This window comes from Ambystoma mexicanum, chromosome 5q (assembly GCF_040938575.1).
Source record: "Ambystoma mexicanum isolate Mex_15411 chromosome 5q, UKY_AmexF1_1, whole genome shotgun sequence".
Lineage (NCBI taxonomy): Eukaryota > Metazoa > Chordata > Amphibia > Caudata > Ambystomatidae > Ambystoma > Ambystoma mexicanum.
In genome coordinates, this window is record NC_090933.1 from 930,466,490 (window position 1) to 930,478,559 (window position 12,070).

The 12,070-nt window shown below is 46.5% G+C and overlaps 1 pseudogene; it reads left to right on the top strand.

Moving 5' to 3' along the window:
- LOC138498329 (transcription elongation factor SPT5 pseudogene) overlaps positions 1 to 10,347 on the top strand; it is a 68,370-nt pseudogene extending 58,023 nt beyond the window's left edge.
- Positions 10,348 to 12,070: the final 1,723 nt, after the last annotated feature.

A 12,070-nucleotide genomic window follows, 5' to 3' on the forward strand; every position in this document is an offset into this window, starting at 1 on the left:
CCCTGCAGCATGACCACTTCACCTTTCATGTTAATAAGGTAAGCGCTAAGCTCGTAGCGCTGATCGCCTAAATTCGCCTTCTTAATTATAGAATCCGTAATCGCCACTGACCAGCATCAAAGGCAAGGCTATTCCACAGCCTACTTCATTAGAAACAAAACCTTAATACAGTTGCTGTATTTAAATTGCCATACAAGTACACAAGGTACTTGCAACCTCCAAAATGGCCGACCGCCTCCCTATTGTCTAACCACAGGGCCCATTGAGGCCACAGCGCTCACATCTGATAGGCTGCCGTCCCTACCTGTTCCCCCATTGGCCGCCAGCAGGCGAAGCCGGCCCACACTCCTCAAGGCCCACAGTAACAAGGCCAGCACCTGTCAGATGCCTGTTTGTGCCTGGGTCTGCCGTCTGCCATACCCCCTGTCTGTCACACACCAGGTAACTTCTGAACTCTCAATGCACTAACATTGCGGCGCAACACCTAGCTACATGTCCTCACTGTCTTCTACTACCACGCTTGCCTGTGGTACAGCAGAAATTGGCATATAGAGTGCAAAAACTTTGCTCACTGTTGGACTGTCTATTTAAAAGCTGCCATTAGCTTGCCTACTGAGCACACTGCATTCAGATTGCTTGAAACTGTCTTGATTAACGGTCACATTAGTGTTTTGTATTTAAAGTACCCTTGCTTTTGCCTGAATGCTTCTACTATTGCATTTAGAGTGCCCTCCAAGTAACTGCCTTTAGATTGCTACCACCTGCTTGACTTTTGGCCACACTAGCAATCACAATAGCAACTTGTACTTAGAGTATCCCAGATTTTGCTTGCCAAATCTAGGTGCTCTTTGCTGTATCCACTTTAGTCACTGCTAAATTTTGACAATTTGATAGACAATGCAATTTAGTGTGAACATGTCTCAACTGTCTACTTGATTCTAAATTTAGGTGAATCTCTGCCCCACTTAGTCAATGCAATTTAGTGTGTCTCAACTATCTACCTGATGTCTGGATTTAGGTGAACCTCTTCCCCACTTAGTCAATGTAATTTAGTGTGTTTCAACTGTCTACTTGACTCTTGAATTTAGGTGAATCTCTGCCCCACTTAGTCAATGTAATTTAGTGTGTCTCAACTGTCTACCAGGTGAACCTCTGCCCAACTTAGTCAATGTAATTTAGTGTGTTTCAACTGTCTACTTGACTCTTGAATTTAGGCGAATCTCTGCCCCACTTAGTCAATGCAATTTAGTGTGTTTCAACTGTCTACCTGATTTCTGAATTTAGGTGAATCTCTGCCCCACTTAGTCAATGCAATTTAGTATGTTTCAACTGTCTACATGATGTCTGAATTTAGGTGAACCTCTGCCACACTTAGTCAATGCAATTTAGTGTGTTTCAACTGTCTACCTGATTTCTGAATTTAGATGAATCTCTGCCCCACTTAGTCAATACAATCCAGTGTGACATTAGATACCTTATGACTCTCATACTTATTTGAAGCCCCGCCACACCTAATATATGCAATCCAAGGTGATTCCTGATGCCCTTGTGATTCGGAAGTCTACTGCCCAGCCCTACTGCCCAGGAACCTAAAAACTCAGGAACCAACTGATACTAGACACATGTCCACTGTTCTCACCTCCTTCCACCAAAATGTACCTACCGGGTATATATTCAGTACTGCTGAGAGTCATCCTCCACCTTATCCATGCATCTAGTCATCTCAGCCCCCGCCCGGGCCCAACGAGCATGGTTATCACCTCACCCCCCACCATCTACCTCTCTACACCGTGCAACCTCTCTGCTAGAAATTCCAAACTACGCGCCAGACTCCCCAAAATATATGAGCCTAGAGCTAGGGATACTACCCATACCAAACCATCAAATTGGCCCCAGCCTTACATCATGGCTATCCCCGCCAACAACTGCACAGACCTACCTAAGACCACCCAAACCAATACTAAGACCAAACACAAGACTCAATCATCAACCCCCACTCCTACTACTAGTAAACCTGCCACTACACCTTTAAGAGGTGCTCTAATCAATGCGAGATCTGTAGTAGCCCACGCAACAGACATAGCAGACCTCATCCTAACAGAAGAATTAGATGTTTTAGCCATCTCTGGCTTCATGCAGCAGCTGGCCCAGCCCTCACGTTAGCCATCCCTGAGAATTTCTCCATCCTCCGAGCAGACAGAACAGATTCCAGAGGCAGTGGCCTTACTATAATCACCAAAACCCACCTCAACCTTAAACCTGACACCACTGATCACTACTCATCATGTGCATTTCTCACAGCCAAACTCCCCACCACTAACTCCCAAACCATCACCATCCACCTACTATACCGACCCCCGGGACCCCTATGCTCCTTCGAGGAAGACCTCAAATCCATCCTCTCTAACAACCTAAAAAATACCTCCCAATGCCTTCTCTGAGGAGACTTTAACCTTGGCTACAATGACTCTAAAGACACCCAAGAATCCGCCATTAATAACTCACTGTCTGAACTAGGCTTCACCCAAAGAGTGTCTACCCCCACTCATAACAAAGGGAGAACCCTTGACTGGATAGCAGACCACAACTGCGTGATTTCCATCACTGCCATCACCCCGCAACCTTGGTCAGACCACCACCTCCTCTCCTTCACACTTGAAGCGTCCAGCCCAATCGCTAACAATTCCTAGCCACAGCCATCCCGACTAGAAGCAAGAAAAATATAACTGCGGAAAAACTCATCCCTCTCATTCTACCTCCATTCTTCCATTCTTCCAGCCAACTCAAACCCCCACCATCTTGTCTTGTTAAAAGCTACAACAATAGCATGCGCCTAGCCTTAGATGCTATTGCACCACTAAAGCTGAGAAAACCCAAGCCGATAAAACATTTGAACACCTGGTTCACGGCCCATCTAAAAGCCCTTAGATTAGAGAAATGCAAAAAGGAACAAATTTGGAGACAAGCTCCCACAGACAGCAACAAGCGGATCCTCAACAAAATAGTTTCTACCTACAAAAAAGAAATCCTCCTCGCCAAACAAGAATCTTACAACCTGAGAATACTGCATGCAAAATCCAGCACTAAAGAATTGTTCACCATATTAAAAGAGCTAGAGACACCCATCCCGGCCTCAGACACCTGTAAGAAAGACAAACAATGGTGCACCAGCATCCAAAATGCCCTTTCCAACAAAGCTGCAGGCCTCCAAATCAAAATTAACAACAAGAAAGAGACCTTATCCAACTCCAAACCTAACAGCACCCCCACACGCACCGGCCTTCAACACCCTCCACCCAACCCCCTCACTCGCTTTAGCTTCTCCAAAGTTTCCACGCTAGAAGTTGAAAAAATCATACTCGGCCTCAAACCTTCTAACTGCCAAGGTGACCTATGCCCACCTCAAATCATCAAATACGCAGCCAGAGACCTATCTCCATTCATTACCAAACTCATCAACGCCTCCTTCTCTTCAGTTACTATCCCCAATAACCTCAAAGAATCTTGGGTCCTCCCCCTACTAAAAAATCCCTCACTCGACCCAGCCGTACCCACTAACTACAAACCCATCACCACCGTCTACTTCCTACTAAAATCCTCGACAAGACAGCCTATCTGCAAATTCAAAAATTCCTTGAACAAAACCACCTCCTAGGAGTCCGGCAATCAGGATTTAGACCCCAACACGGCACAGAAACCGCACTCATTGACCTCAAGGCCCAAATCGACACTCTGAGTGATAATGGGAAAACTGCCTTATTGCTCCTCTTAGACCTCTCGGCAGCTTTTGATCTTGTTGATTATAAAGTCCTATGTAGCCAATTAGACTTGGCTGCCCACTTTTCCCAAGAAGCTATTGGCTGGATCAAATCATTCCTGAGCAATAGATCCATGCGTGTCTTTTCCACCACGGCCTCCGCTGACCCCATCCCCATCACATGTGTGGTCCCTCAGGGGTCATGTGTCTCTCCCACACTGTACAACGTGTTCACTAAGCCCCTATTTGATGATCTCGACGGTCTGGGTATCACCTACACTAACTATGCTGATGATACCCAGATCCTCATCCCGCTGACGGGAGATTACAACAAGGATTTGGCCTTGGTGAACAAGGTGTACCTCATCATTCAGGCATGGATGGCCTCCCATAGCCTATGCCTGAATGAGGACAAGACCAAATTCATCATCCTGGGATCAGCCACGAACCTAAACAAACTGGACCTCAACTATTCCAGCTCCACCATAGACGGCAACTCTATAAAGGTAGCTAAGGAAGTGAAAACCCTTGGCATCTACCTCAATTCCACCCTCTCCTTCCATAAACAGGTCAGCTCCATGGCCTCCACCACAGCCTACACATGCAAGCTTATACGCTCAGCCAAACCCTTCCTCCACACCCAAAGCTGCAATACTCTAGCCAGAGCCCTCATACTTTCAAAACTGGACTATTGGAACTCCCTCTATGTAGGTGCTAACAAACAGGTTACCAATAAAATCCAAATCCTACAGAATAATGCTCTCAGAGCAGCGCTTAGCTTCCCTAAAAGAGAACACATCTCAAATATTAGGAGAACTCATAACTGGCTCACCACCTCGGACAGAATCCTGCTTAAGGTAGCCTCCCTCACCCACAAATGCCTTAACAATGCAGCTCCCAATCTAGACTTTCTGGGGGAAATGCTGCATTGAACTATCCAGGGTGCTAGGCCGCAATATAACACTGGACCCGAAGGTGTTGTTGTTGGGTACTCCCGACGAGAACACTACTAATAAATGGGAAGGACTGCTCCTATCCACGGCCGCAGGATTGATGAAGCGTAACATTGCACAAAAATGGGGTGACCCAGGGTCCCCAACATTGGATCAATGGACAGACGATATGGACACATTTGCAGTGTTAGAGCACAGAGTTTATAAAGCAAGAGGCTGCCCTACCAAAGCTTCTAAGATATGGGGCAAATGGGTGGAGAGGGAACCCCAGTAATTTCATGATGCCCTAAGACACAAGACTAAATTGTAGATGGAATGGGCGACAAATGGAGACCAATTGACTCTTACCATGCCTTCACTTACTGATTCGTTCCTTGAATGCATATGTTTTGACCTTGTTTTTCTTTTGTTTTTCGTTCATTGTATTGTTGTTTAAATCCAATAAAATGCGATATAAAAAAATAAATTGAAAAAAAACAATGCAGCTCCCCGTTATCTAGCCGACAGAATAAGCAGATACACTCCCAAAAGACACACCAGAAATACCAATGCTAACCTGGTCGCTGTTCCCAGATTCAAGCTAATGAAAATGGGCGGTAATATCTTCCAGGTGAAAGCAGCCCAACACTGGAACACACTACCACCCTCCGTTAGAGCACCACAAACCTACTACCAATTTAGGTGTAACTTCATCCAGTGGCTAAAGAACAAAGACCAATAACCAACACCTTTGTAACTATTGCAAATGTTCTTTTCAATTTGTAACTCTTTCGTGATTGTACTCCACTGTCTCCTTGTAACTGCATCTCCTCACTGCGTCCTTTGCATAAAAATGTAAATAATGTACAGCACTGTAACTAAATTGAGAATATACTTGTAATGCTTGCGCCCTCATACCTTCTGGTCCGGTGCGCCATATAAATAAATAAACAAACAAACAAACAAACAAACAAACATTGTTTATAGGCACTATACAAATAAACAATCAATCAATCATCACACCACCAATAATCCAAGTCACACTCCAAACACTAACCCAACGACCATCACACCACCAAGACGCACTCCCCCAACAACCATTGAACCCCCAACACAGTCAAACCCCCACCCGATCGCTAACTTAACTACCATTGAACCCCCAAAACAGTCAAACCCCCCACCCGCTCGCTAACCCACATTCCAAACACATCTCAATCCGCTCCTTAACCAAATACCCTTCACCACTTATACACTCAGCCGGCTTCCCTAACCCAACAACCATCACACCCATACTGCTCGTCTCGGAACGAGTGGGGGGAATCCCAATTACCCTGGCTGGATGCCTCCTGTGGCTGCACCAAAGATGAGTGTGGGTGTAGGAAGGCCTTGCAGTTGAGGGCGTTTGGCTACCCCTTGCCAAACCCAGAGCCACTGAGGAAGGGGTATTCTCTGAGACCAATATTCAGTGTCCAATTGATCTTTTCTGTGGCTTTCTGCGTACTCGGACTCTGGATAACATTGCTAACAGCCAGCAGTGACCACCCTAAAAAAAGGCCTGGTTTCTACTCCCACTCTCCCTCTCCAGCTAGTGGACAGCATACGCTCGTTATTCGTGTGGGAAAATGTGGACATAAGCTTTGCTTGGGAATGCACTTAATTGTTACATTTATATGATATACGTTATATACATACTTACTGGCAGATGTGAATGGTACAGAAAGAACTTCCAGGCTACTAAACCCAATCCAAGCTCCCAAGAACCAACGCAGGCTCTGCTTACTCCTCCCTTACTCCACCCTGAGATTTGTCACAAAAATGTTTGCAAGCATACTTGAATTATTTTAAACCAACAACACCTTCATATCAAAATTTACAGTTCTACAGAGCTGTATTCTTCATTTTATTAAAAAAACGCAAATCTAGACTCAAAACATATAAATCATATCACAACAAACAGATTATCTACTGGTATTAGTTTTGCCTGCCTTCTTTAGGACACAACCAATAATGGAAACAGGAAAATACAATCATACAATTCCTAAACAATTAGTGATAAATAATATACTGCAATCCTTTCATTTATGACTTCGTATAACAGAACAGTGAATACTTTAGCAGTTCCCTTTTCCCCTGTCTTGCAGTGCTTTTTCACGAGGCTTAGTGGAGTTTCACCTGTCATGAGACCAGCGCCACCTCCTCCAGCTTTTCCTGAGACTTTTCCAGCCTTGAAGGAATGTCTCTGGTAATGTAACAAGCAGCGCCTCATACTGATTTTCCCGGCAAATCCTGACTCCTTAAACAAGGGATTTGTTTTTTCCCTCCCTTGCAGTGCTCTTCAACAAGGCTCAGTTGAAAGACCTGGACAGGTGATCAGCATTGCCTCTCACAGCTTTTCCGGGGCAAACGGTACTACTGACAGGCTTTTTATTTCCTCTGCCGCAGAGTACTTCTACCAGTTTTAGAGGAGAGTATCTAGTTAGGCGAACACCTGCTCCTGCTCCAATTTTTCCTATCAAACATTGACTACTTAAGTGCTTATTTTTTTCAGTGCAGTGATCTTCCACCAGGCTCGGAGAAGTGTCCCTGGACATATGACCAGCTCTGCCTCTTCTAGCTTTATCCTACCATCAGTGACTACTTAAGGGTTTATCTTTCCCCCTCCTTTACTGTGTCCTTCCAGCAGGCTCAGAGGATTGTTTCTGGTCACTGTTGTAGAGCGATCAAGGACCGTCCCCCTTAAACAGAAGACCCCCTTAAGGAAGAAATGGAAGGACGACGAACAGGGCTGAGGGAGGAAGAGGAGGGGCTACTAGAGCCCGGGAGGGAACCTGGAATGGAAAATAAAGTAAGGTTGCATATGTCTTTGACTCTGCGTTCCTTTGTATGTTCCTTTGTATGTGGTGATAAGAGACCGGGAGGTTGTGAGGAGGCTGGGCCTCACACTCCTAATAAAGAACGTAACAACTGGTGACGAGAGGGACGACTCGCGTGTGCTCGTTAGCACAGTGGCCATGAGGGAAGCCTCCAAAACGCTGGCAGGGATGCAGCGTGATCCCGTGGCGTGATTTCATGGCGGGGTGGGAGTCGACCAGAGCAAGCAGCGGATGTGCTGCTGAGGATCAGAGGACCCATCAGATGAGCCGTTGCAGTCCTGGTATGTGGGACAGGGTCCCATGAAGGCCAATAAGAGGCGTGCCCAGCACCGTGGGCAGGGAGCAATATAGGTAGGATATACGCAGGCGCAGCCGGCTTGGTGGGGAACAACTGAAGGAGCCGTGACGCTCCGCTTACCGGCAGGCATAAAATAATTCTACTGGCTGAGGAAGGTGCATGCCCACACATAACATAGTGGGGTCAGAAAGAAAAAGGCCTGGGCAACTGGAATTCTGTCATGCCACACAGGAGTATGAGGTGCTAGCAGATGAATGGGAGAGAAGACAAGAAGACAAGAGCATGAGAGAAGGAAAATAAAAATAAAGAGAAAGGCGACTGAAGCACAATGACAGGAAAGGTCAGAAAACCCATAACAGGAAGAAGCCCAGGAAGGAGGGACACAAAGAAGGTCGAGTCCCACAATAGTAGGAAGCCCAGACAGGAGAGCCACAAAAAAGGTCAGGTTACCCACAGCAGAAGGCAGTCCAGAAAGGAGGGCCGCAGGAAAGGTTAAGCAACCCACAGCAGTAGGCAGCCAAGAAAGGATAGCCACAGGAAAGTTCAAGTGACTCACAGCAAAAGGAGGGCCAGAGGAAAGACCAGGTGACCCACGACAGGAGGAAGGGCGGGAGCGAAAGGAGTGGTAGAGTACATTGTCTGGGAGCGACACTCAGGCTGGGGAATACAGAGATACGGGTTGGGACAGAAGGCTTTGAAGATGCCAGACAGCGACTTCTCAAAGGAAGGCAGTGAACAGTGGGCAAAGCAGCAGGCCCTGAGTGCCAGCAGTGAAAATGCTGGTGAAAAGGAGCCTGACAAAAAGGGTGTAGAGAAAAGGGTGTAGAGGACGCCGAAGAGGCTGAAGAAGCAGATGATGCTAAGGAAGAAGGTGACAGTGATCTGCCACGGAAAAAGAAAACATCATGGTGGATCCATTTTGAATGAAGCGGAAGTGGATGATGAGTGCAATGACACTGAAGATCACCGGGAGGGTGAAACTGAGCATGTTAATGGAAAAGAAGAGACCAGGGCCTCCAACAGCGACAAAGCCATGGTGAACGAAGATCGGACTGGGACAGCAAGGTGACAGAATGTTTGGAAGTATCAACGGGAAGAGCTAGCAGCAGAATATTGCACGAAGAAACATGCAGTGTCCTCGGTGAGAGGACATGCACACGTGGGTCGGAGGAGCTGTCTGAGGACATCACACAGCAGCAGATACTGCCTGGAGTTGAAGATCCTAATTTCTTGGCCAGGCAGTGCAAGATTGGTGAGGAACACGCGACAGCCACGATACCGAAAAGGACGTTTGCTGTCTACTAGTTCACAGAGACGCTGGTGCAGATCAAAGCTGTGGTGGCCCAAATGCATTTGAAAGGGTATATCGGTGTTGATGCCTACAAGCAAACCAAAGTGAAGCAAGCAATTGTGGGTGTTAGAAACCTGCCCATGGGCTTCTGGAGACAGCAGATGGTGCCCACCAAGAAGATGACAGAGGGATGAAGGAGATATCCAGTTTGAAGCCCAGGTCCTGGGTGTGACTTAAACATGGGATCCACAGGAACAACATTTGTCCAGCTGAATACATGGAGACAAGCCAAAACACTATCCATAGAAAGATGGTGCTAAGAGCGGACTGTAAGAGAAGTAAAGCTCAGACAACAATGCAAGACAAAGTTTCAAAAGGGAAGAGGCTTAAGAGACCCAAACAGAGGCTCTCTAATCCCGGAAAGATGAGGTCTTTAAGTGGAGAGTTCACCTCTGATGGAGACGTCCTCATACTTGAGGTCAATCGGTACAGATGCAAAGGCTTACTTTTCAAGAGCGTGGCCATACCAGCTGTTAGTGGTGAATGTATGAACCCCACCCTATCTGAACTGGAGAAGTTTGAGGACCAACCAGAAAGGAGTAACTTAAAGGTGATAATAGAAGCCACAGCAAAGGAACACAAGCATACTCTGCAGCTCGGGGGCAATGTGAAAATCTATGAAGGTGAATTGATCAACCTCCAGGGTAAAATCCTGAGTGTAGACGGCAATAAGATCACCATCATGCCAAAGAATGAGGGTATGAAGAATATCCATGAGTCTCCAGCCCAAAAGTTGTGGAAGTACTTCAAGATGGGGGTTCGCGTAAAAGTGATTGCTGGACGCTACAAGAGAGACACAGGACAGATAGGGCCAGTGGAAAAGAACCTTGACAGCTTGTTTCCAGATCTCACAAAGCACGAGCTGAAGGTGCAACCTTGGGACCCGCAGCTGTGTTCGGAGACTGCATCAGGGGTAGAGGTTGGTGGTCAACCCAAGTGGGGCAAAATTGGCCAGCTGGACTCACAGACTGTAGGGTTGATTGTTCGTGTGGAGAGAGACCTTTCAGATCCTGAACATGCAAGAGAAAGTGGTAACCACAAAATACCAGTCTGTGACCGGTAGCAAAGACAATGAGCTGTCTGAGCAAACCATGCGCTTCAACAAGAACCCTATAAAGGGTACATCAGTGTTGTGAAAGACGCCACAGAGCCCACGGCTCGAGTCGAGCTCCACTACACTGGTCAGACCATCTCACCAGATCGGCCATGACTCACCAGTGATGTGACCACCTCTGCCTCTTCCAGTCCACCAGTCAGTTAGGAGATGCCTGCTCTCTCTTATATTGTGCCTTCCCTAGGTGTGTTTAGCTAAGGTAAAGACACACACATCTTCTGTTGGTGCCTGGACAGAACCACTGCCTTTTTTCAATATCAGGCAGAAAGTACAATGTCTCCCCTACACCCACCTATAATTCCCATACTCTCAGGGGCCAGTGCACATCAACACTTGCAGAAATGATGCTCCTGGAAATCCTAGGAACCTCATCCACATTCACTCTCATCTCCACACCACCCCTAACTCTGCTTCTCTTTAGCAATGTGATGCTAATCAATGTTCACTCAGCTGTCCCATACACCACCGACAACACTGACCTAATTTCCATATGTGAACTTGATGCCATCTTTATCATCGAAACATGTCTCACTCCCACCTTCTCCCACGTCTTTGATGTGTTCATCCCGCAGAATCCAACATGACAAGCCCCTGGGGAAGGTATAGGGCTATGACAGTCATCCACAAATCCAACTAGGGCTGCACCATGCTAATCCGGTTGCCTCACATGTGTGCCATTCCTTGACGATACCTCTGATTCCTCACATCTGCGTCACTCTCACACTCAACAACATCTTCCTTGGTGATCTCAATTTACCACGAGTCAAGTCACCAAAAGCACTGGGGATGCTGTCTGTCATCTCATGGAATCCATGAACATAAAACCACACGTTACTGAATTGCACCTACATCATGGGAAACATACTCAACCTCATCTTCTCTGTGTCTCTTCAGATAAAAGGCTTCAATCTGATTGAACTTCACTGGATAGACCACCCAACCAGCCCTAACCACCTTACATATACCCTCCAAACTAATAAGGGGCAGGTTAAGTCCACTTTGACTTCCTGCTGCTCCTTCCAAAACATCTGCACTGAAGCATTAGAAAATAGTAATTGCCTTCAAGCCAGCCCGACCTACCCCAAACGGCGGTACCTTATTGTCAACCTTAAACCAGACTATGAAGGAATGGGTAGACATACATGGCTACCTGAAACAACATTGCTCCAGAACTACCCTCTCCCTCCTGGTATACCCAAGGACTGACTGACAATAAACAAACTATCTAAACACAAGGAAAACACTGGCACAAAGTACAAAAGAACAAGTACCTCCTCAACTTAAAGGCATACCGCTGTCCTTGCCAGCACTCATCACTGAAATTAAAGCTCTGTATTACTCCACAACTTTTGTGGCAGGCGCGAAGAGTGGTAAAGCCCTCTAAGTGGCACTTAAACACTGCTCCAACCTGTTGCCCAGCCGGTAATTCCCGATTCCACCAAAAAATGTAACATGATTAGCAACCTATTTATCACTAGAACTTATAAACATAGACAAAATTCTGATGCGTCAAAATCAGTGGCAATCCTTGCTCATGATCCATCCTCACACTAAACAATACTGGACAACCGTCACACCACTCACTCACAATGATCTCACTGATTTTCTCAAGCCACTGAAAACTACCTCATACAAGGACATCATCTTTCCCTCTGCCATCAAAAAACGGTTCTCAGGATCTGCCCTTTTCACCCTCTGCCAAATACACAAGGCCTCAATCAAGCAGGGCATCTTCCCATGCACAT